At 46.0% G+C, this 23,979-nt stretch overlaps 1 long non-coding RNA gene across 1 annotated transcript; it reads left to right on the forward strand.

Annotated features, from left to right (window-relative positions):
- Positions 1-1,368: 1,368 nt before the first annotated feature.
- Positions 1,369-5,147, forward strand: LOC147964260 (uncharacterized). Its single transcript, XR_015607464.1, has 2 exons — positions 1,369-1,938; positions 4,849-5,147. It is a non-coding gene; the product is annotated as an uncharacterized LOC147964260 (long non-coding RNA).
- Positions 5,148-23,979: the final 18,832 nt, after the last annotated feature.

Here is a 23,979-nt window from a genome sequence, read left to right on the forward strand (position 1 = left end):
GCTTGAAACCATGTCAATGATATCTCGAAGCATGTCTGTGGTAATCCGATCTCCAATAAGAACGTTTGAAGCACGATATTAAATTTTCTTTATCAATTATCCAAACACCGTTGTATGGGAAATGTCATGAAATATCTTTCCCCTTACCTAAATGGTTTTATACTTCTATCCTGTCATGGATATCTTGCTCTGCTTGTCCTTGGGAAGGATATACCCCTAAAATATGTGGTTAAACACATTTTCCTTTCCATTGGTCTGATTAATCCGATAATTTCATTTTTCCTTTCCATTGGTTTGTTTAACCTTCTTGTGATCTATATGATATAAGCAGAAATAATTCCCTGCTTATAAAACACCCTGATGTACAACCTTGTCAGTGAGAACCTGTTGCTATTGTTGATGACATTCCGGTAACCACCGATGGACGTGAACCTTGCCTATTGGTCCGCCTCGCTCAACGAGCAGGAAAATGGTTCTCTTCGTCCAACACCCTTGGTACCAAACTTTGTTGCCAACACAACTGACAGGCAATCCTCTGAACTGCCTTGCTATCATGACCGTTCAAGATGTTAGCGCCTTCCTGCTTTTAACCACATGGTGGGCCCATAACCCATAGTTCCATAGGATCGAAACCTGACTCTCCTGTACACCCTTGCTTCTAAGGTTATTTCTCACGCTTGGCTTCATGTGAAAATCCCGAGCTGCCTTCCGAGAGGCGATCTATTCTGGTATCAGACGCAATACCCCTTTCACCCCTTGTTTCAGGCAAAAACGATTGTCTACCCAGATGAAGCTTCTTATTGCACCTCACCTTGCTCTCGATGACTTTCAAGAATTTCAACTCGAGAGATGCTTCTATACCACGTTCACTGAGATAGTCCCCACGTACCTATCTTGTGTTGAGCTTCGTCCTTCCCGAGTCTTTCCCCCTTACTCCATCCCTTAAATCTCGGGACGAGATTTCTTGTAGTGGAGGAGATTTGTAACACCCCGAGAATCATGCCATAGTGATCTCCCCTTTAATGATGCCATGTCATCATGTTTTTCAGACTAAATTGCCACTTGATGAAAATCAAAACCAAATTCCATTTGAAATACAAGTCGATAATTTAGTTCTTATGTCATGCAAACAAAAATGTTTGTGATGTTGCAAATAAACCCCATATATTTGTCATGTTGAAACCTACCTCTTTGAATTCCCAAAATGCCACTGGATTTTATTTTAGTGGTCCAGCAACATTTATCTTGCCCTTTTCAATTTCAAAAAAATGCCTAACCGCTTCCTATGGCCCTGAAACTTTTGTGGCAGTAAGAATTAATGCATATTAATTATTGGGACCAACTACATGTTTTTACAAGAGTCGGCTAGTGCCAAAGAAAATGCAAACAGAAACTACACAAGGGAAAAACAGAAAAGAAAAATAAAAGGCCTAATCTACTAGGCACTATGGCCCATATAACAAACTAGACAGCCCAACCCGCAATACCCCTGTCTCCCTCCTTCATACTACTCCTCCGACCGTGCCCACGCTCGCTCGTCCCCGCTGAGCCAGCTTGCCGTCCGCGCCGCTACAGGAGCTCGTGGATGGATAAGGGCCTCGCCCTCGACACCCCTGGCAACTCTATCCACTTCCCCTCGCCCTCTCCGCCTCTCCCTCTCCACACGAGAACCCCTTCCCCCACACACTGCTGCTTCTCCTCTCCGTCGCGGCCTCGCCACCATGAAGCCCGCGGCCACCGTCGCCCGTTCGTCGCTCCGACAAGTCCGAGAGCTCTGTCGTGGTCCATCTCTTCTTCCTCGACATTGGATCGGGACCGGGAGCGCCACCGCCGTTGCAATCTTCCTCTTCCTCATCTACCGCCACCGCGCGACCTCACCGTCGATCTCCACCACCGGCGCCTCCCGGCCTCGCCAAGATCGTCCACGGCTTCCCCAGGGTGAGCCTCCACTCGTTCCCCCTTTCTTCGCCTCTCCCCGACTCCGTTTGTCATAGTCTCGCGCTGCCCAAACTCTGGCGGCCGCGGTCCGCGTCCGCGCATCACGCCACGACGCCTGTGCACGCCACCCCTCGCCGCGTCCTGCCGCGACCGGCCGCGTTCTGGCCGTCCCCTGCCCACGTCTTGGTCGCCCCGACCACGGCCGCTGTCGCTAGCCATCGCTGACCGCGCCCCGCTCATCATCGCTCGCTGCTGCCTTCATTGCCTCGCGGCCACCGACCCTCCCCATGGGGCCTCGCCGCAACCTCCCTGCCGCTGCATCCGTGCCAGCCTGCGCTCCGCAACCCGCGGCCGGCCATCTCCGCCACCCGCCGTCGCCCGCAGCCGGCCATAACCGCCGTTGCCTGCCACTGCCTAATGGCCTGGCCGCCGGTACCTCAGGTGCTCGTGCGTGCCCGTAGGCACAGGCAGCAGAGGTTGGCTGGGCCACCGCCAAGTGGGGTTGGCCCTTGACTAGTTTAGGATTAGCATTAATGCTAATTAGGCTGTTTAGTCGCTGACGTGTGGGCCCCGTGATAAATTAACCTTGTTTAAATTAAAGTTACCCCCTGTCAATGACATGTAGACCCCATCTCTAATTATCTCTTTAAAAAGAAAATACTAAGTCTGTGAGAATGACACCTGGGCCCCACTGCCCAGGTTTGACCAGTCAACAATTGACTAGTCAACTGTAACTGGACTAATTGACTTGGTCAACACAACCCCCTGGCCCCACATGTCATTGACTGTGGCTAGCCCTTGCTGTGTAATGTTTATTCTGTTTCTTAATTCTATTTAGTAATAAATCCAGGAATTTAAAAAAACCTTAAAACTTTAAAAAAACATAGAAAATAAACCGTATCTCGGATGAAAATGTTTTCTACATGAAAGTTGCTCAGAAAAATCCAGCGAATCCGAATACACAGTTCGTTCATTTGTCACATGCCCCTAGCATGCTGAACATGGGACATTCCCCCTTCGGTCATCTGTATGACACAGGTCCGGAACCGAGAAAACATTCCCGGTTGAATCCCCCCTTCACCTATATCGTGTAGCCATACGTTAGGTCACTCCCGGCACAACATATTGCCACGTTATGCTTTGTGATGCTATGTTTGCTTTATATTTACTGTTTCTTCCCCCTCTTCTCTCCGGTAGACCCCGAGACCGATGCCGCCCCTGTGATCGACTACGTCGATGACGACCCCTCCTTGCCAGAGCAACCAGGCAAGCAAACCCCCCTTGAGCATTCTGATATCGCCCTTTTCCTTTCCTTTCATGCTTGCATTAGAACTGCTATTTCTTTCTGTATGATCCTACTATGATGCATAGCCTGTTGTTGTTACCTGCTTTCATACCTTACCTACTTATCCTAAACTGCTTAGTATAGGTTGGTTAGTGATCCATCAGTGACCCCCACCTTGTCCTTGTTGCCCCTGCTTCATCATCGACGACTCGATCAACGTGATCGATGTCCAGGCCTCGACACCGCACATCACCCCCCTAGTTGTACGACTCTGCAGAGTTATCATCGAGTGCCGAGGGTGGAACCTCTTACATCACTCCTGATGAGACCTCTATAGTGTAGCTATACGGTCGAGGTCATCAAGGGTGATTTCCTCCTTAACCACTTCCGTTACGGCTCTGTCGTGCAACCCCTCAAGTGTGAACCTCGAGGGTGGATCCTCTTACGTTCACCTTGATGATAACATCGAGTGGGATTCACCGGGGGTGATTCCTCGGGTTTTTCCCCTTGGTGTTAGACACACAGTTACTATGGTTACTATGACTTTACACTGAGCCATGTTACTAAAGACGGGTCGACCCTAAGGGGTACCCGCGCGAGCTTAATTGCGAGTGATGTGGAGTCGGGTTGACTTGGAAGGTGCCCGCGAGATACTTACGAGGCGTGGCCGGGCATTCTTAGCCCTTGCCGCAAGTACTCGAACGGGGCGACGGGGTCACATCGATCGTGAGTCTCTGCTCGTTACCGCGCGTTCCTAATCCACTACGATTTGGATATTTGATCCGATGGGCCTCTGGCCTGATAGCACTAACCATCACGTGGGCATAGTATGGGCATTCTGCGTCGTATACATCAGCCGGAGCTTAATAGACGTCAGCGACTGAGCGGCGCGCGCCGGATTGGACTGCGTAAGCACCTGCCTTGTTGAAGGAGGTAGCTAGGTCTGCTCACCGGCCGCCCACGCAACGTGCAGGAGTTCCCGGGGCGATGGCCCATGACCCCTGGGGTCATAGGTTTAGTCCGGCGTGCTGACCTCTCTATTAAGCCTAGGTCGGGTTGCGGAGTATTGTTTGGCCGAGGCCGGGCATGACCCAGGAAAGTGTGTCCGGCCGGAGTTAATCGAGCATGGTGGGTAAGTTGGTGCACCCCTGCAGGGAAGAAAACATCTATCGATAGCCTGTCCTACGGTAACGGAAACTTGGAGTTGTATCCCGATCGATACAACTAGAACTGGATACTTGAGATGAGAAATGGTTATGAGAAATGGATTGTGGTGAGAAATGGATATGAGCAATGGATAGTATGGCTCTGGGGTCGCTTTCTCGCAGGGAGTCGAGAAAGGATCTCTAGCCGAGGTTGATAACATTACTGCTACTTTACTTTATGCTACTCTACTCCCTCCTGTTGCTGCAAGATGGTGGTTTCCAGAAGATGCTAGTCTTCGATAGGCTAGGCTTTCCCCTTCCCTTCTAGCATTCTGCAGTTTAGTCCACAGATACAATCCATTCCTTTGATACAGATGCATACTTAGTTTAGATCTGATGTAAGTCTTGCGAGTAGTTTGGATGAGTACTCACGGTTGCTTTGCTACTTCTTTTTTCCCCATACCCGATTGTTGCGACCAGATGACGGATCCCAGGAGCCAGACGACGCCACTGATGACTACTACTACCCGGAGGATGCCTACTACTACGTGAAGGCTGCAGACGACTAGGAGTAGTTAGGAGGCTCCCAGGCAGGAGGCCTTGCCTTTTCGATCGTTGTTGCTTTTGTGCTAGCCTTCTTAAGGCAAACTTGTCTAACTTATGTCTGTACTCAGATATTGTTGCTTCTGCTGACTCTTGTGTATTCGAGCTTATGTATTCGAGCCCTCGAGGCCGCTGGCTTGTAATATAAAGCTTGTATTATTTTTAATTTGTGTCTAGAGTTGTGTTGTGATATCTTCCCGTGAGTCCTTGATCTTGATCGTACACATCTGCGTGTATGATTGAATCGAGGGCGTCACCACCAACATATTTGTCAGGTGATGCACAGGGAGCCTTGGCTCAGTGATTGGGTATGCGGTTATGCAGCCAAATGACTCAAGTTCATTTTCTAGAATTGACAGGTGATGCACAGGGGTTTTCCCCCATTTATTGATGATCAAGTTTGGTGTGTGGTGGAACCACACATCAAGAAATATCTTGATACTCATACTAAAATGGCCGTATGCATCCCTAGCTGGTGCAGAGGCCGGGAAGTGAAATTCTATACCATTTTAGGTGTCTCCTCTCCCCTCGTCTATTCCCCTCGCCCCCCGTGACGCCCACCCCATGGGCAACCCGGACGGAACCCTTGCCGTCGGGCGAGCTCCCTACTCACCAGGTCTCCCTCCCCTCGGCACTGCCAGCAAGCGCCACCGGGCAAAGCCCGCGCAGCGTCGGTGGCGGCGGGGCACTCCAGTTCTCCCTCTCACGGTGCTCGGGCGTTGCGGGGTGTCCGCCGTGGGACCGCTTGGTCACCATGGAGAGCTTGCGCTGGGGTTGCGCGACGTGTGTGTACGGCACGCGGGAGCACGTGCGGTGCGCGGACGCAGGCATGGGGATTTGGCTCTCATGGTGCGGCGGCGGCTGGCAGATCAAATCTCGGGGTGGCGGCCTCGATCGGTGGTGCGCGGTGCGGCATGCCTGGCGGGCGGCACCCGTGTGTGCAGATGGGGGCCCTTCCATGGCTGCGCGGGCGATGTGGAGGCGGCGGCGCTACGACGACTCCTCGATGGCCGACTGAAGTTCCATGGGAGGCGTCGTCTCTGACTCGATCTACTCCGATTCGTGCGGGCTACGGTAGCGACTACGTTCGATGCCAATACTGCCTAGACGGATCTGGCGGGTGGGCATGGATCCGGGGGAACTCTAGGCCGGCATGGCGGCCGCACTAAAGTCGGCGTCCTCGGCGCTGTTTCCCTTCCTGGAGGCTTCAGTGTGGATCCTACGCCCCCACCTCTGCCATGAGCACAGGCGAAAGCCTCTGTTCCTCTGTTTGGGCGACAATGGCACTTTGGTGTCGTGTTCCTTTCTAAAGGCATCGGCCGGGGACTCCTCTGGGTGGTGGAGATTCTAGTATTTCGGAGTCGACGCGAGATGGCATGTAGGTGGAGCGGTGTGGCATCAACCATATCATCGATGGTAGGTCTCGGTGGCATGGCGAAGTGGAGACTCGACGTATGATGTGGGGGGAGATGGACTCATGTAGGAGGAGGAAGCTATCTGGCGTCATAGTGGCGTTGATGGCAGAGAGGCCTAGCAAGGTCGGTGCATCAGTTCTGCTCTGAGGATGGACCGATGGAAGATAGAGGTGATGACCCTTGCAATGTGCGGTGCTCACTGGGAGTGTGTCGGACCGGTGTGGGACCCAATCCAGGTAGTGGCTTGGATGGGACACCTGACTTTAGATGTTAGGCTTTAGTGCTATGTCTATTTGGTATTAGGCCCGGACATACGACACACCTTCATCAAGGGGATAAGAGTAGCAACAACGTTGCCAAGATGGTGGCTTCAGGCTTATTGATGTATCACCTTGTATGGTCTTTGTGAATAATTAATAATATGGATGCATGCACCGTCCAGATGCAGAGACCGGGGGTACATCCTCCTTTTCTAAAAAAACAACATATTTGTCAATGATGATCATAAGTGAAGCATGTCCTACTGGGAGATTATCAAGACTGACATCATGGCTGCGATCCTACAACTGGTAGAACTGCGTGGTGATTGCGTTGGACTGATTAACTCGGCAAACATAATTCTGCTGCCAAAGAAGGCAGACGCCACCAGGATTGAGGACTACCATCCAATCAGTCTCATTCACGGCATCTTGAAGATTTTCACGAAGTTGTTAGCAAACCGGCTCGCCCCACTGCTCCCGACGCTAGTCTCCAAGAGCCAGAGTGCCTTCGTGAATAAACGGTGCATCCACGATAACTACCTACATGTGCAGAACTTGGTAAAGGAGTTGCATCGCACGTTAACACCTGGCCTCTTCCTCAAGCTGGACAGCTCAAAGGCCTTCGACTCTGTTGGCTGGGCTTACCTCCTGGAGGTACTTCAGGAACTTGGATTTAGTCAGTGTTGGCGGGATTGGATTTGCATGACCTTGGCATCATCTTCTTCGAGGATTCTGCTAAATGGAAACCCGGGCCCCCCTTTTGCTCACGCTTACGGCCTGCACCAGGGTGACCCTCTGTTCCCCATGCTCTTCATCCTCGCAATCGATCCGCTCCAGCTTATGCTCTGGGCAGCCTCCCAGGCCAGGATTCTACACCCTACCAAGGCTCATTCGGCTTCCTGCAGAATTTCACTCTACGCTGATGACGCCGGCATATTTGCCAACCCTGTGAAGGAAGAATTGGACGCCATTGCGGGAATACTTGCCTGTTTTGGGGAGGCATAAAGTCTCATCACCAATGTGACCAAGACAGAGGTGTTCCCTATTCGCTGCCAGCAGATCGACCTCACCCATATTTTATCGACATTCCCTGTGAAGATCGCTTCCTTCCCAACCAAGTACTTGGGCCTCCCCCTGCATACCTCACGACTCAAGTGGGTTGATCTACAACCTCTCATACACAAAGCAATGGACAGGCTTCCGGGATGGAAGGGAAAGAACCTTGCGAGGCCGGGAAGAGTCTCCTTGGCAAAGTCTCTCCTACGCGCCATCGCCACACGCCATCTCACTGCGCTCCCTCTTTCGGCATGGGCCAACCACATGTAGCAAGATCTCTCGCAACTTCATATGGCAAGGTGACAATTCCGAGAATGCGACTGGAGGGCACTCCCTGGTGACTGGATGAAGGAAATATGCCCTAGAGGCAATAATAAAGTTGTTATTTATATTTCCTTATATCATGATAAATGTTTATTATTCATACTAGAATTGTATTAAACGGAAACTTAGTACATGTGTGAATACATAGACAAACAGAGTGTAGTATGCCTCTACTTGACTAGCTCATCAAAGATGGTTAAGTTTCCTGACCATAGACATGTGTTGTCATTTGATGAACGGGATTACATCATTAGAGAATGATGTGATGGACAAGACCCATCCGTTGTCTTAGCATAATGATCGTTTAGTTTTATTATTATTGCTTTCTTCATGACTTATACATGTTCCTTTGACTATGAGATTATGCAACTCCCGAATACCAGAGGAACACCTTGTGTGCTATCAAGCATCACAACGTAACTGGGTGATTATAAAGATGCTCTACAGGTGTCTCCGATGGTGTTTGTTGAGTTGGCATAGATCAAGATTAGGATTTGTCACTCCGTGTATCTGAGAAGTATCTCTGGGCCCTCTCGGTAATGCACATCACTATGAGCCTTGCAAGCAATGTGACTAATGAGTTTGTTACGGGATGATGCATTAAGGAACGAGTAAAGAGACTTGCCGGTAACGAGATTAAACTAGGTATGATGGTACCGATGATCGAATCTTGGGCAAGTAACATACCGATGACAAAGGGAATGACGTATGTTGTTATGTGGTTTGACCGATAAAGATCTTCATAGAATATGTAGGAGCCAATATGAGCATCCAGGTTTTGCTATTGGTTATTGACCGGAGATGTATCTCGGTCATGTCTACATAGTTCTCGAACCCGTAGGGCCCACATGCTTAACGTTCGATGACGATTTGTATTATGAGTTATGTGATTTGATGACCGAAGTTTGTTCGGAGTCCTGGATGAGATCACGGACATGACAAGGAGTCTCGAAATGGTCGAGAGGTAAATATTCATATATTGGAAGGTTATATTCGGACATCGGAATGGTTCCGAGTGATTCGGATATTTTACTGGAGTACCGAGGGGTTACCGGAACCCCCCGGGGGAAGTATTGGGCCTATTGGGCCATATTGGAGGAGAGGAGAAAGGCCACGTGAGTAGGGGCGCGCTCCCCTTGCCCAAACCAAATTGGACTAGGGGAGGGGCGCGCCCCCCCTCTTTCCTTCGCCTTCTCTCTCCCTTCCCCTTTTCCTTCTCCGGTGGAAGGAAGGAGGGGGGGGGGGGCGAATCCTACTTGGACTAGGAGCCCAAGTAGGACCCCCCCAGGGCGCGCCCCCTTGGTCGGCCACCTCCTCCTCCCCCCTTTATATACGGAGGCGGGGGGGGGGGGCACCCAAAAGGCACAACCGACAATCTCTTAGCCCTGTGCGGTGCCCCCTACACAATTTAACACCTAGGTCATATCATCGTAGTGCTTAGGTGAAGCCCTGCGCCGGTAATTTCATCATCACCGTCACCACGCTGTCGTGCTGACAGAACTCTCCCTCGTCCTCAACTGGATCAAGAGCTCGAGGGATGTCATCGGGCTGAACGTGTGCTGAACACGGAGGTGTCGTACGTTCAGTACTTGGATCGGTTGGACCGTGAAGACGTTCGACTACATCAACCACGTTACTAAACGCTTCCGCTTTCGGTCTACGAGGGTACATGGACACACTCTCCCCTCTCGTTGCTATGCATCTCATAGTTAGATCTTGCGTGATCGTAGGAATTTTTTTGAATTACTACGTTCCCCAACAGTGGCATCTGTTGGGGATATAACTATTAGGTATGACCCGCCCAGGAGGGGCCGGGTGTCGGTGTCAAAACCAGCGGATCTCGGGTAGGGGGTCCCGAACTGTGCGTCTAAGGCTGATGGTAACAGGAGGCGTGGGACATGATGTTTACCCAGGTTCGAGCCCTCTCGATGGAGATAATACCCTACTTCCTGCTTGATTGATCTTGATGATATGAGTATTACAAGAGTTGATCTACCATCAGATCATAGAGGCTAAACCCTAGAAGCTAGCCTATGATTATGATTGTTGTTGTCCTACGGACTAAACCCTCCGGTTTATATAGACACTAGAGGGGCTAGGGTTACACAGAGTGGGTTACAGAGAAGGAGATCTACATATCCGAATCGCCAAGCTTGCCTTCCACGCAAAGGAGAGTGCCACCCGGACACGGGACGAAGCCTTCAATCTTGTATCTTCATAGTCCAACTGTTGGGGAACATAGTAATTTCAAAAAATTTCCTATGCACACGCAAGATCATGGTGATGCATAGCAACGAGAGGGGAGAGTGTTGTCCACGTACCCTCGTAGACCGAAAGCGGAAGTGTTATGACAATGCGGTTGATGTGGTCGTACGTCTTCACGGCCCGACCGATCAAGCACCGAAACTACGGCACCTTTGAGTTCTAGCACACGTTCAGCTTGATGATAATCCCTGGACTCCGATACAGCAGAATGTCGGGGAAGAGTTCCGTCAGCACGACGGCGTGGTGACGATCTTGATGTTCTACCGTCGCAGGGCTTCACCTAAGCACTGCTACAATATTATCGAGGATTATGGTGGAGGGGGGCACCGCACACGGCTAAGATATCAATGATCAATTGTTGTGTCTCTAGGGTGCCCCCTGCCCCCGTATATAAAGGAGAAAGGGGGGAGGTGGCCGGCCTAGGAGGAGGGCGCGCCAAGGGGAGAGTCCTACTCCCACCGGGAGTAGGACTCCTCCTTCCCTTGTTGGAGTAGGAGAGAAGGAAAGAGGGGGAGAGGAACAAGGAAAAGTGGGCTGCACCCCTTGTCCAATTCGGACCAGAGGGGGGGGGGGCTCCTCCTTCCTTTTGGCCTCTTTCCTCTATTCCCGTATGGCCCAATAAGGCCCATATACTCCCCAGCGAATTCCCGTAACTCTCCGGTACTCTAAAAAAATACCCGAATCACTCGGAACCTTTCCGATGTCCGAATATAGTCGTCCAATATATCGATCTTTACGTCTCGACCATTTCGAGACTCCTCGTCATGTCCCCGATCTCATACGGGACTCCGAACTCCTTCGGTACATCAAAACTCATAAACTCATATATAACTGTCATCGAAACCTTAAGCGTGCGGACCCTACGGGTTCGAGAACAATATAGACATGACCGAGACACGTCTCCGGTCAATAACCAATAGTGGAACCTGGATGCTCATATTGGCTCCCACATATTCTACGAAGATCTTTATCGGTCAGACCGCATAACAACATACGTTGTTCCCTTTGTCATCAGTATGTTACTTGCCCAAGATTCGATCATCGGTATCTCAATACCTAGTTCAATCTCGTTATCGGCAAGTCTCTTTACTCATTCCGTAATACATCATCCCGAAACTAACTCATTAGTTGCAATGCTTGCAAGGCTTAAGTGATGTGCATTACCGAGAGGGCCCAGAGATACCTCTCCGACAGTCGGAGCGACAAATCCTAATCTCGAAATACGTCAACCCAACAAGTACCTTTGGAGACACCTGTAGAGCACCTTTATAATCACCCAGTTACATTGTGATGTTTGGTAGCACACAAAGTGTTCCTCCGGTAAACGGGAGTTGCATAATCTCATAGTCATAGGAACATGTATAAGTTATGAAGAAAGCAATAGCAACAAACTAAACGATCAAGTGCTAAGCTAATGGAATGGGTCAAGTCAATCACATCATTCTCCTAATGATGTGATCCCGTTAATCAAATGACAACTCATGTCTATGGTTAGGAAACATAACCATCTTTGATCAACGAGCTAGTCAAGTAGAGGCATATTAGTGACCTATGTTTTTCTATGTATTCACACATGTATTATGTTTCCGGTTAATACAATTCTAGGATGAATAATAAACATTTATCCTGATATAAGGAAATAAATAATAACTTTATAATTGCCTCTAGGGCATATTTCCTTCAGTCTCCCACTTGCACTAGAGTCAATAATCTAGTTCACATCGCCATGTGATTTAATACCAATAGTTCACATCACCATGTGATTAACACCCATAGTTCACATCGACATGCGACGAACACCCAAAGGGTTTACTAGAGTCAATAATCTAGTTCACATTGCTATGTGATTAACACCCAAAGAGTACTAAGTTGTGATCATGTTTTGCTTGTGAGAGAAGTTTAGTCAACGGGTCTGCCACATTCAGATCCGTAAGTATTTTGCAAATTTCTATGTCAACAATGTTCTGCACGGAGCTACTTTAGCTAATTGCTCCCACTTTCAATATGTGTCCAGATTGAGACTTTGAGTCATCTGGATCAGTGTCAAAACTTGCATCGACGTAACCCTTTATGACGAACCTTTTGTCACCTCCATAATCGAGAAACATATCCTTATTCCACTAAGGATAATTTTGACCAATGTCTAGTGATCTACTCCTAGATCACTATTGTACTCCCTTGCCAAACTCAGGGCAGGGTATACAATAGGTCTGGTACACAGCATGTCATACTTTATAGAACCTACGGCTGAGGCATAGGGAATGACTTTCATTCTCTCTCTATCTTCTGTCGTGGTCGGGTTTTGAGTCTTACTCAACTTCACACCTTGTAACACAGGCAAGAACTCTTTCTTTGACTGTTCCATTTTGAACTACTTCAAAATCTTGTCAAGGTATGTACTCATTGAAAAACTTATCAAGCGTCTTGATCTATCTCTATAGATCTTGATGCTCAATATGTAAGCAGCTTCACCGAGGTCTTTCTTTGAAAAACTCCTTTCAAACATTCCTTTATGCTTTGCAGAATAATTCTACATTATCTCTGATCAACAATATGTCATTCACATATACTTATCAGAAATGTTGTAGTGCTCCCACTCACTTTCTTGTAAATACAGGCTTCACGGCAAGTCTGTATAAAACTATATGCTTTGATCAACTTATCAAAGCGCATATTCCAACTCCGAGATGCTTGCACCAGTCCATAGATGGATCGCTGGAGCTTGCATATTTTGTTAGTACCTTTAGGATTGATAAAACCTTCTGGTTGCATCATATACAACTCTTCTTTAATAAATCCATTAGGGAATGTAGTTTTGTTTATCCATTTGCCAGATTTCATAAAATGCGGCAATTGCTAACATGATTCAGACAGACTTAAGCATAGATACGAGTGAGAAACTCTCATCGTAGTCAACACCTTGAACTTGCCGAAAACCTTTTGCTATGATTCTAGCTTTGTAGATAGTAACACTACTATCAACGTCTGTCTTCCTCTTGAAGATCCATTTAATCTCAATGGCTCGCCGATCTTTGGGCAAGTCAATCAAAGTCCATACTTTGTTCTTATACATGGATCTCATCTCAGATTTCATAGCCTCGAGCCATTTCGCGGAATCTGGGCTCATCATCGCTTCCTCATAGTTTGTAGGTTCATCATGGTCAAGTAACATGACCTCCAGAACATGATTACCGTACCACTCTGGTGCGGATCTCACTCCAGTTTACCTATGAGGTTCGGTAGTAACTTGATCTGAAGTTACATGATCATCATCATTAGCTTCCTCACTAATTGGTGTAGTAGTCATAGAAACAGATTTATGTGATGAACTACTTTCCAATAAGGGAGCAGGTACAGTTACCTCATCAAGTTCCACTTTCCTCCCACTCACTTCTTTCGAGAGAAACTCCTTCTCTAGAAAGGATCCATTCTCAGCAATGAATAACTTGCCTTTGGATCTGTGATAGAAGGTGTACCCAACATTTTCTTTTGGGTATCCTATGAAGACACACTTCTCCGATTTGGGTTTTAGCTTATCAAGTTGAAACTTTTTCACATAAGCATTGCAACCTCAAACTTTAAGAAATGACAACTTTGGTTTCTTGCCAAACCACAGTTCATACGGTGTCGCCTCAACGGATTTAGATGGTGCCCTTTTTAACGTGAATGTAGCTGTCTCTAATGCATAACCCCAAAACGATAGCGGTAAATCTATAAGAGACATCATAGATCGCACCATATCAAGTAAAGTACGATTACGATGTTCGGACACACCATTACATTGTGGTGTTCCAGGTGGCGTGAGTAGTGAAACTATTTCACATTGTTTTAACTGAAGGCCAAACTCGTAACTCAAATATTTTACTTCTACGATCATATCGTAGAAACTTTTTATTTTTGTTACAATGATTCTCCACTTCACTCTGAAATTCTTTGAACTTTTCAATTATTTCAGACTTGTGTTTCATCAAGTAGATATACTCATATCTGCTCAAATCATCTGTGAAGATCAGAAAATAATGATACCTGCCGCGAGCTTCAATATTCATCGGACCATATACATCAGTATGCATGATTTCCAACAAATCTGTTGCTTGCTGCATTGTTCCGGAGAATGGAGTCTTAGTCATCTTTCCCATGAGGCATGGTTCGCAAGCATCAACTGATTCATAATCAAGTGATTCCAAAAGTCCATCAGCATGGAGTTTCTTCATGCGCTTTACACCAATATGACCTAAACGGCGGTGCCACAAATAAGTTGCACTATCATTATTAACTTTTCATCTTTTGGTTTCAATATTATGAATATGTGTATCACTACGATCGAGATCCAACGAACCATTTTCATTGGGTGTGTAACCATATATGTAAACAGAACACCAATTTATTCTCTTACTTAAATGAATAACCGTATTGCAATAAACATGATCAAATCATATTTCATGCTCAACGCAAACACCAAATAACACTTATTTAGGTTCAACACTAATCCCGAAAGTATAGGGAGTGTGCAATGATGATCATATCAATCTTGGAACCACTTCCAACACACATCGTCACTTCACCCTTAACTAGTCTCTGTTCATTCTGCAACTCCCGTTTTGAGTTACTACTCTTAGCAACTGAACTAGTATCAAATACTGAGGGGTTGCTATAAACACTAGTAAAGTACACATCAATAACATGTATATCAAATATACCTATGTTCACTTTGCCATCCTTCTTATCCGCCAATTACTTGGGGTAGTTCTGCTTCCAGTGACCAATCCCTTTGTAGTAGAAGCACTCAGTTTCAGGCTTAGGTCCAGACTTGGGTTTTTCACTTGAGCAGCAACTTGCTTGCCGTTCTTCTTGAAGTTCCCTTTTCTGCCCTTTGTCCCTTTACTTGAAACTAGTGGTTTTGTTTACCATCAACACTTGATACTTTTCTTGATTTCTACCTTCGTCGATTTCAGCATCACGAAGAGCTTGGGAATCGTTTCTGTTATCCCTTGCATATTATAGTTCATCACGAAGTTCTACTAACTTGGTGATGGTGACTAGAGAATTCTGTCAATCACTATTTTATCTGGAAGATTAACTCCCACTTGATTCAAGCGATTGTAGTACCCAGACAATCTGAGCACATGCTCACTGCTTGAGCTATTCTCCTCCATCTTTTAGCTATAGAACTTGTTGGAGACTTCATATCTCTCAACTCGGGTATTTGCTTGAAATATTAATTTCAACTCCTGGAACATCTCATATGGTCCATGACATTCAAAACGTCTTTGAAATCCTGATTCTAAGCTGTTAAGCATGGTGCACTAAACTATCAAGTAGTCATTATATTGAGCTAGCCAAACGTTCATAACGTCTGCATCTGCTCCTGCAATAGGTTTGTCACCTAGCGCTGCATCAAGGACATAATTCTTCTGTGCAGCAATGAGGATAATCCTCAGATCACGGATCCAATCCGCATCATTGCTACTAACATCTTTCAACTTAGTTTTCTCTAGGAACATATCAAAATAAACACATGGAAGAAACAACGCGAGTTATTGATCTACAACATAATTTGCAAAATACTATCAGGACTAAGTTCATGATAAATTTAAGTTCAATTTAATCATATTACTTAAGAACTCCCACTTAGAAAGACATCCCTCTAATCTTCTAAGTGATCACGTGATCCAAATCAACTAAACCATAACCGATCATCACGTGAAATGGAGTAGCTTTCAATGGTGAACATCAATATGTTGATCATATCTACTATATGATTCACGCTCGACCTTTCGGTCTCAGTGTTCCGAGGCCATATCTACATATGCTAGGCTCGTCAAGTTTAACCTAAGTATTCTGTGTGTGCAAAACTGGCTTGCACCCGTTGTAGATGGACGTAGAGCTTATCACACCCGATCATCACGTGGTGTCTGGGCACGACGAACTTTGGCAATGGTGCATACTCAGGGAGAACACTTTTATCTTGAAATTTAGTGAGGGATCATCTTATAATGCTACCCTCAATCAAAGAAAGATAAGATGCATAAAAGATAAACATCACATGCAATCAATATAAGTGATATGATATGGCCATCATCATCTTGTACTTGCGATCTCCATCTCCGAAGTACTGTCATGATCACCATCGTCACCGGCGCGACACCTTGATCTCCATCGTAGCATCATTGTCGTCTCGCCAAACTTATGCTTCCACGACTATCGCTAACGCTTAGTGATAAAGTAAAGCATCACAGCGCGATTGCATTGCAAACAATAAAGCGACAACCATATGGCTCCTGCCAGTTGCCGATAACTCGGTTACAAAACATGATCATCTCATACAATAAAATTTAGCATCATGTCTTGACCATATCACATCACAACATGCCCTGCAAAAACAAGTTAGACGTCCTCTACTTTGTTGTTGCAAGTTTTACGTGGCTGCTACGGGCTTAGCAAGAACCGTTCTTACCTACGCATCAAAACCACAACGATAGTTTGTCAAGTTGGTGCTGTTTTAACCTTCGCAAGGACAGGGCGTAGCCACACTCGGTTTAACTAAAGTTGGAGAAACTGACACCCTCCAGCCACCTGTGTGCAAAGCACGTCGGTAGAACCAGTCTCGCGTAAGCGTACGCGTAATGTCGGTCCGGGCCGCTTCATCCAATAATACCGCCGAACCAAAGTGTGACATGCTGGTAAGCAGTATGACTTATATCGCCCACAACTCACTTGTGTTCTACTCGTGCATATAACATCAATGCATAAAACCTAGGCTCGGATGCCACTGTTGGGGAACGTAGTAATTTTAAAAAATTTCCTACGCACACGCAAGATTATGGTGATGCATAGCAACGAGATGGGAGAGTGTTGTCCATGTACCCTCGTAGACCGAAAGCGGAAGCGTTATGACAACGCGGTTGATGTAGTCGTACGTCTTCACGACCCGACCGATCAAGCACCGAAACTACGGCACTTCCGAGTTCTAGCACACGTTCAACTCGATGATAATCCCCGGACTCCGATCCAGCAGAATGTCGGGGAAGAGTTCCGTCAGCACGACAGCGTGGTGACGATCTTGATGTTCTACCGTCGCAGGGCTTCGCCTAAGCACTGCTACAATATTATCGAGGATTATGGTGGAGGGGGCACCGCACATGGCTAAGATATCAATGATCAATTGTTGTGTCTCTGGGGTGCCCCCCTGCCCCCGTATATAAAGGAGCAAGGGGGGGAGGTGGCCGGCCTAGGAGGAGGGCGCGCCAAGGGGGGAGTCCTACTCCCACCGGGAGTAGGACTCCTCCTTCCCTTGTTGGAGTAGGAGAGAAGGAAAGAGGGGGAGAGGAACAAGGAAAAGTGGGCTGCACCCCTTCTCCAATTCGGACCAGAGGCGGCGGGGGGCGGCCAGATCCTATTCGGCGCCTTTAGCAACCGATATAGGTCTTTTCACAAACGGGCGCACAACCCCTCCCTTCACTCACGACAAACGGGCCGGCCCATCTCTCCTTTCCAAAGGATAAAAAAGGTGCAGGTGGGTGGAGCGGGATTCGAACACACGATCGCATCGGCCCATGGATACTGCACTAACTACTAGGCCACTTGCTCGTTCATTCATATTTCCTTCTGTTCTTTGTTTCTATGTACAGAAAATGCCTTCTGTCCTTTGTACGTTTTGTTTTTTTCCTTTTTCTTTGTTTGTTTTCCGGTTTCTTTTTCCTTTTTCTTTAATGTGTGAACTCGTTTCAAGTCGGTGTTTTTTTTTCAAAATTGACGAACTTTTTTCAAACACGGTGAACTTTTTTTCAAATTCGATAAACTTTTTTCTAACTCGATGAACTTTTTCAAATGCGATGAACTTTTTTCAAAATTGACGAACTTTTTTCAAACATGGTGAACTTTTTTTCAAATTCGATGAACTTTTTTCAAATTCGATGAGCTTTTTTCAAATTCGATGAACATTTTCAAATGTGATGAACTTTTTCCAAATTTGATGAACTTTTTCAAATGCGATGAACTTTTTTTTTTCAATTTCGATGAAAGTATTTCAAATTTGATGAACCTTTTCGAAATTCAATGAACTTTTTTCAAATTTGTTGAATGTTTTTTTAAAAAATCGAAGATTTTTTTTCAAATCCGCTGAATTGTTTTGAAAAGCGATGAACTTTTTTCAGATTCGGTGAATTTTTCTAATTATGACGAACTTTTCTCAAATTTGATGAACTTTTCTTATAATTGATGAACTCTTTTTAAGATTTGATGAACTTTCTTCAATTTTGACGAACTTAAAAAACCAAAGAACTTTCATCCCTTTTTCTTAAAAAAGTTTCCTTAATTTTTTTTGAAAAGTGCACGTATTCAGCAAAAAAAGTAAATAATAAGGCGAAATAAATCGTTATGGAAAAAGAGAGAAAAAGAAGAAAACAAATGGTTGAAATAATAAAAGAAGGCAAGCGAACATTTCTACTTACGTCCTTGGATAGCGTAGTGGTTCATGCACCCCTGTGCGAAGGGAGAGTTCTCTAGTTCGGTCCCGCCTCACGCACATCTTTTTTATTTTGTTTCTAACGGAAAGAAGCGATCGACTGGTTTGCTGAGAGCGAAGGTTTTCTGGGCCGGCCCACTAGAGGTCTCCTTCAGGCGCCAGGGAGCTGTTAGGGCGCTTAACGCGCCGAATAGGAGCTCTTGGGGGCGCGCGCCTCCTTCCTTTTGGCCTCTCTCCTCTATTCCCGTATGGCCCAATAAGGCCCATATACTTCCCGGCGAATTTCCGTAACTCTCCTGTACTTCGAAAAATACCCGAATCACTCGGAATCTTTCCGATGTCCGAATATAGTCGTCCAATATATCGATCTTTACGTCTCGACCATTTCGAGACTCCTCGTCATGTTCCCGATCTCATCCGGAACTCCGAACTCCTTCGGTACATCAAAACTCATAAACTCATAATATAACTCTCATCAAAACCTTAAGCGTGCGGACCCTACGGGTTCGAGAACAATGTAGACATGATCGAGACACGTCTCCGGTCAATAACCAATAGCGGAACCTGGATGCTCATATTGGCTCCCACATATTCTACGAAGATCTTTATCGGTCAGACCGCATAACAACATATGTTGTTCCCTTTGTCATCGGTATGTTACTTGCCCGAGATTCGATCGTCGGTATCTCAATACCTAGTTCAATCTCGTTACCGGCAAGTGTCTTTACTCGTTCCATAATACATCATCCCGCAACTAACTTATTAGTTGCAATGCTTGCAAGGCTTAAGTGATGTGCATTACCGAGAGGGCCCAGAGATACCCTCCGACAGTCGGAGTGACAAATCCTAATCTCGAAATACGTCAACCCAACAAGTACCTTCGGAGACACCTGTAGAGCACCTTTATAATCACCCAGTTATGTTGTGACGTTTGGTAGCACACAAAGTGTTCCTCCGGTAAACGGGAGTTGCATAATCTCATAGTCATAGGAACATGTATAAGTTATGAAGAAAGCGATAGCAACAAACTAAATGATCAAGTGCTAAGCTAATGGAATGGGTCAAGTCAATCACATCATTCTCCTAATGATGTGATCCCGTTAATCAAATGACAACTCATGTCTATGGTTAGGAAACATAACCATCTTTGATCAACGAGCTAGTCAAGTAGAGGCATACTAGTGACCTCTGTTTGTCTATGTATTCACACATGTATTATGTTTCCGGTTAATACAATTCTAGCATGAATAATAAACATTTATCATGATATAAGGAAATAAATAATAACTTTATAATTGCCTCTAGGGCATATTTCCTTCACCAACAGTCCGACCAAAGTATATAGTCCAGCTGTCCGAGGACCCCCTAATCCAGGACTCCCTCAGTAGCCCCTGAACTAGGCTTCAATGACGATGAGTCCGGCGCGTAGATTGTCTTCGGCATTGCAAGGCTGGTTCCTTCTCCGAATACTCCATAGAAGATTTTGAACACAAGGATTGTGTCTGGCCCTGTAAAACAAAATCCGCATACCATCGTAGAGAGTATAATATTCCACAAATCTAATCTGCTGACAACTTTTCATAACGTGACATCCTGCCGTGGTCCGGTCATTACGAACTGTTTTTTCCTAGCCTGCCACTACACGCGTTGCGAGGCGGTTTTATTGGCACGTCTTGTCGAAGCAGAGATCGTGTTCCCCTTATCACGGGATTTTCATCAATATGGGTGTGGGTAACCCAATCGTGCTTGTGAGTATGACTCCTCGATTTTAGGCAAGTTCCAAACGGCCACGCGGAGGACGCTTGGTATTCGCCCTTTTTATAAAGGGGCCAAGGCCTGTCATTTTCTTCTCGCGCTCCATCCTTCCCTTCCCCCACCTTGAGTTCCAACAGCCAAGGCTCAGGCTCGGTGGATGGCCTCCTCTGTCACAGAGGAGGACATCAAGAAGCTAAGGGAAGCTAGGTATCTGACCGCCGAAATCTCGCACAGGCTCCCTGCTCAAGGGCAGGTCATCCCCACTCCCGAACCCAAGAGAGTGTTGTATTTGTTTCCCACTTCCTCCGAGGGCTAGGCTTTAGTATTGATCCATTTGTTAGAGGGCTTATGTTCTATTACGAGCTCGATTTCCACGATCTAGCTCCAGATTCCATCCTTCACATCTCGTCGTTTATCTTCGTGTGTGAGGCCTTCCTTCGCATCACCCCACACTTCGGCATATGGCTCAAGACCTTTAATGTGAAGCCGAAGACGATCGATGGGAGACACGCAGAATGCGGAGGTGCCATAATAGGCAAAGGCGCCGATGCTCTATGTCCATAGGGTTCCTTCCCGGAGGTGTCCAACTTATGGCAGCGGGAGTGGTTTTACATCACAGCTCCCCGAAGTACGAAGTGGGCAGCTGCCCCCGCCTTCCGCTCGGGCCCCCCGCCGCAACTGGTGTCATGGGTCAACAAGGGGCTGGACTGGGGGCCAGTTAATGACGTGCTGACATTGCAAAGTCGCATCCGAGATCTCCTCAAGAGGATGTCAGTCTTGTCAAGGTAATGCAAGTTATGCTAGTTCATCGGGTCCTGCCATGCCAACGTCGATCTCTCCGTATGTGGGAGTTAAACCCGGAAGAACCGTGAACTATTCAACAATTCTTTGGCATGACGCTTGAAGAGATGTATGGATTATTCTTCGGATCACGAATCAAGTGTCCAGACAGCACTGAGGATGCGGGTCTCAACTGCAATCGTCTAGATACCCACATAAGTAATTCTGCGGCCGAACATGTTGTCTTTTTATTTGTCACAACATCATTCTAAAAAAATCGCTCTCAGCCAGGACTGGATAAGAAAGGCGGAGATGATCAGGTGTTCGCCCCTGCTACCTCTTGAGCACTTGCGTTGGTCTTCCCTTGAAGAGGAAAGGGTGATGCAGCAGAGTAGCGTAAGTATTTCCCTCAGTTTTTGAGAACCAAGGTATCAATCTAGTAGGAGGCCATGCACGAGTCCCTCATACCTACACAAACAAATAAATCTTCGCAACCAACGCGATAAGGGGTTGTCAATCCCTACACGGTCACTTACGAGAGTGAGATCAGATAGATATGATAAGATAATATTTTTGGTATTTTTATGATAAAGATGCAAAGTAAAATAAAAGGCAAAGGAAATAACTAAGTATTAGAAGATTAATATGATGGAAGATAGACCCGGGGGTCATAGGTTTCACTAGTGGCTTCTCTCGAGAGCATAAGTATTCACGGCGGGTAAACAAATTACTGTTGAGCAATTGACAGAATTGAGCATAGTTATGAGAATATCTAGGTATGATCATGTATATAGGCATCACGTCCGAGACAAGTAGACCGATTCCTTCCTGCATCTACTACTATTACTCCACACATCGACCGCTATCCAGCATGCATCTAGAGTATTAAGTTCAAGAGAACAGAGTAATGCTTTAAGCAAGATGACATGATGTAGAGGGATAAACTCATGCAATATGAAATAAACCCCATCTTGTTATCCTCGATGGCAACAATACAATACGTGCCTTGCTACCGCTACTGTCACTGGGAAAGGACACCGCAAGATTGAACCCGAAGCTAAGCACTTCTCCCATTGCAAGAAAGATCAATCTAGTAGGCCAAACCAAACTGATAATTCGAAGAGACTTGCAAAGATAACCAATCATACATAAAAGAATTCAGAGAAGATTCAAATATTGTTCATAGATAAACTTGATCATAAACCCACAATTCATCGGTTTCAACAAACACACCGCAAAATAAGATTACGTCGAATAGATCTCCACAAGAGAGGGGGAGAACTTTGTATTGAGATCCAAAAAGAGAGAATAAGCCATCTAGCTAATAACTATGGACCCGTAGGTCTGAGGTAAACTACTCACACTTCATCGGAAGGGCTATGGTGTTGATGTAGAAGCCTCCGTGATCGATGCCCCTCCGGCGGAGCTCCGGAACAGGCCCCAAGATGGGATCTCGTGGATACAGAAAGTTACGGCGGTGGAATTAGGGTTTTGGCTCTGTATCTAATAGTTTGGTGGTACGTAGGTATATATAGGAGGAATGAGTACATCGGCGGAGCAAAAGGGGGCCCACGAGGGTGGAGGGCGCGCCCCCTACCTCGTGGCCTCCTGGTTGATGTCTTGACGTAGGGTCCAAGTCCTCTGGATCATGTTCGTTCCGAAAATCACGTTCCCGAAGGTTTCATTCCGTTTGGACTCCGTTTGATATTCTTTTTCTGCGAAACCCTAAAATAGGCAAAAAAAACAACAATTCTGGGCTGGGCCACCGGTTAATAGGTTAGTCCCAAAAATAATATAAAAGTGTATAATAAATCCCAATAATGTCCAAAACAGGATATAATATAGCATGGAACAATCAAAAATTATAGATACGTTGGAGACGTATCAAGCATCCCCAAGCTTAATTTTTGATGTGGAATGCTACTTGGCATAATTTCAATGTAATTCTCTTTATTGTGGCATGACTATTCAGATCCAAAAGATGAAGACAAAAGTTTAATATTGACATAGAAATAATAATACTTCAAGCATACTAACTAAGCAATTATGTCTCTTCAAAATAACATGGCCAAAGAAAGTTATCCCTACAAAACCATATAGTCTGGCTATGCTCCATCTTCACCACACAAAGTATTCAAATCATTCACAACCCCGATGACAAGCCAAGCAATTGTTTCATACTTTTAATGTTCTCAAACTTTTCCAATTTTCACGCAATACATGAGCGTGAGCCATGGACATAACACTATAGGTGGAATAGAATGGTGGTTGTGGAGGAGACAAAAAGGGAGAAGATAGTCTCACATCAACTAGGCGTATCAACGGGCTATGGAGATGCCCATCAATAGATATCAATGTGAGTGAGTAGGGATTGCCATGCAACGGATGCACTAGAGCTATAAATATATGAAAGCTCAACAAAAAGAAACTAAATGGGTGTGCATCCAACTTGCTTGCTCACGTAGACCTAGGGCATTTTGAGCAAGCCCATCGTTGGAATATACAAGCCAAGTTCTATAATGAAAAATTCCCACTAGTATATGAAAGTGATAACATAGGAGACACTCTATTACGAAGATCATGGTGCTACTTTGAAGCACAAGTGTGGAAAAAGGATAGTAGTATTGCCCCTTTTTTTGGGCCTTCTTTTTTTTTCTTTGGCCTTTCTATTTTTTTATTTGGGACA

The sequence above is a fragment of the Triticum urartu genome, chromosome 6A, assembly GCF_056163025.1.
Source record: "Triticum urartu cultivar PI428250 chromosome 6A, HENAU_Tu73, whole genome shotgun sequence".
In the NCBI taxonomy this organism is placed as follows: domain Eukaryota; kingdom Viridiplantae; phylum Streptophyta; class Magnoliopsida; order Poales; family Poaceae; genus Triticum; species Triticum urartu.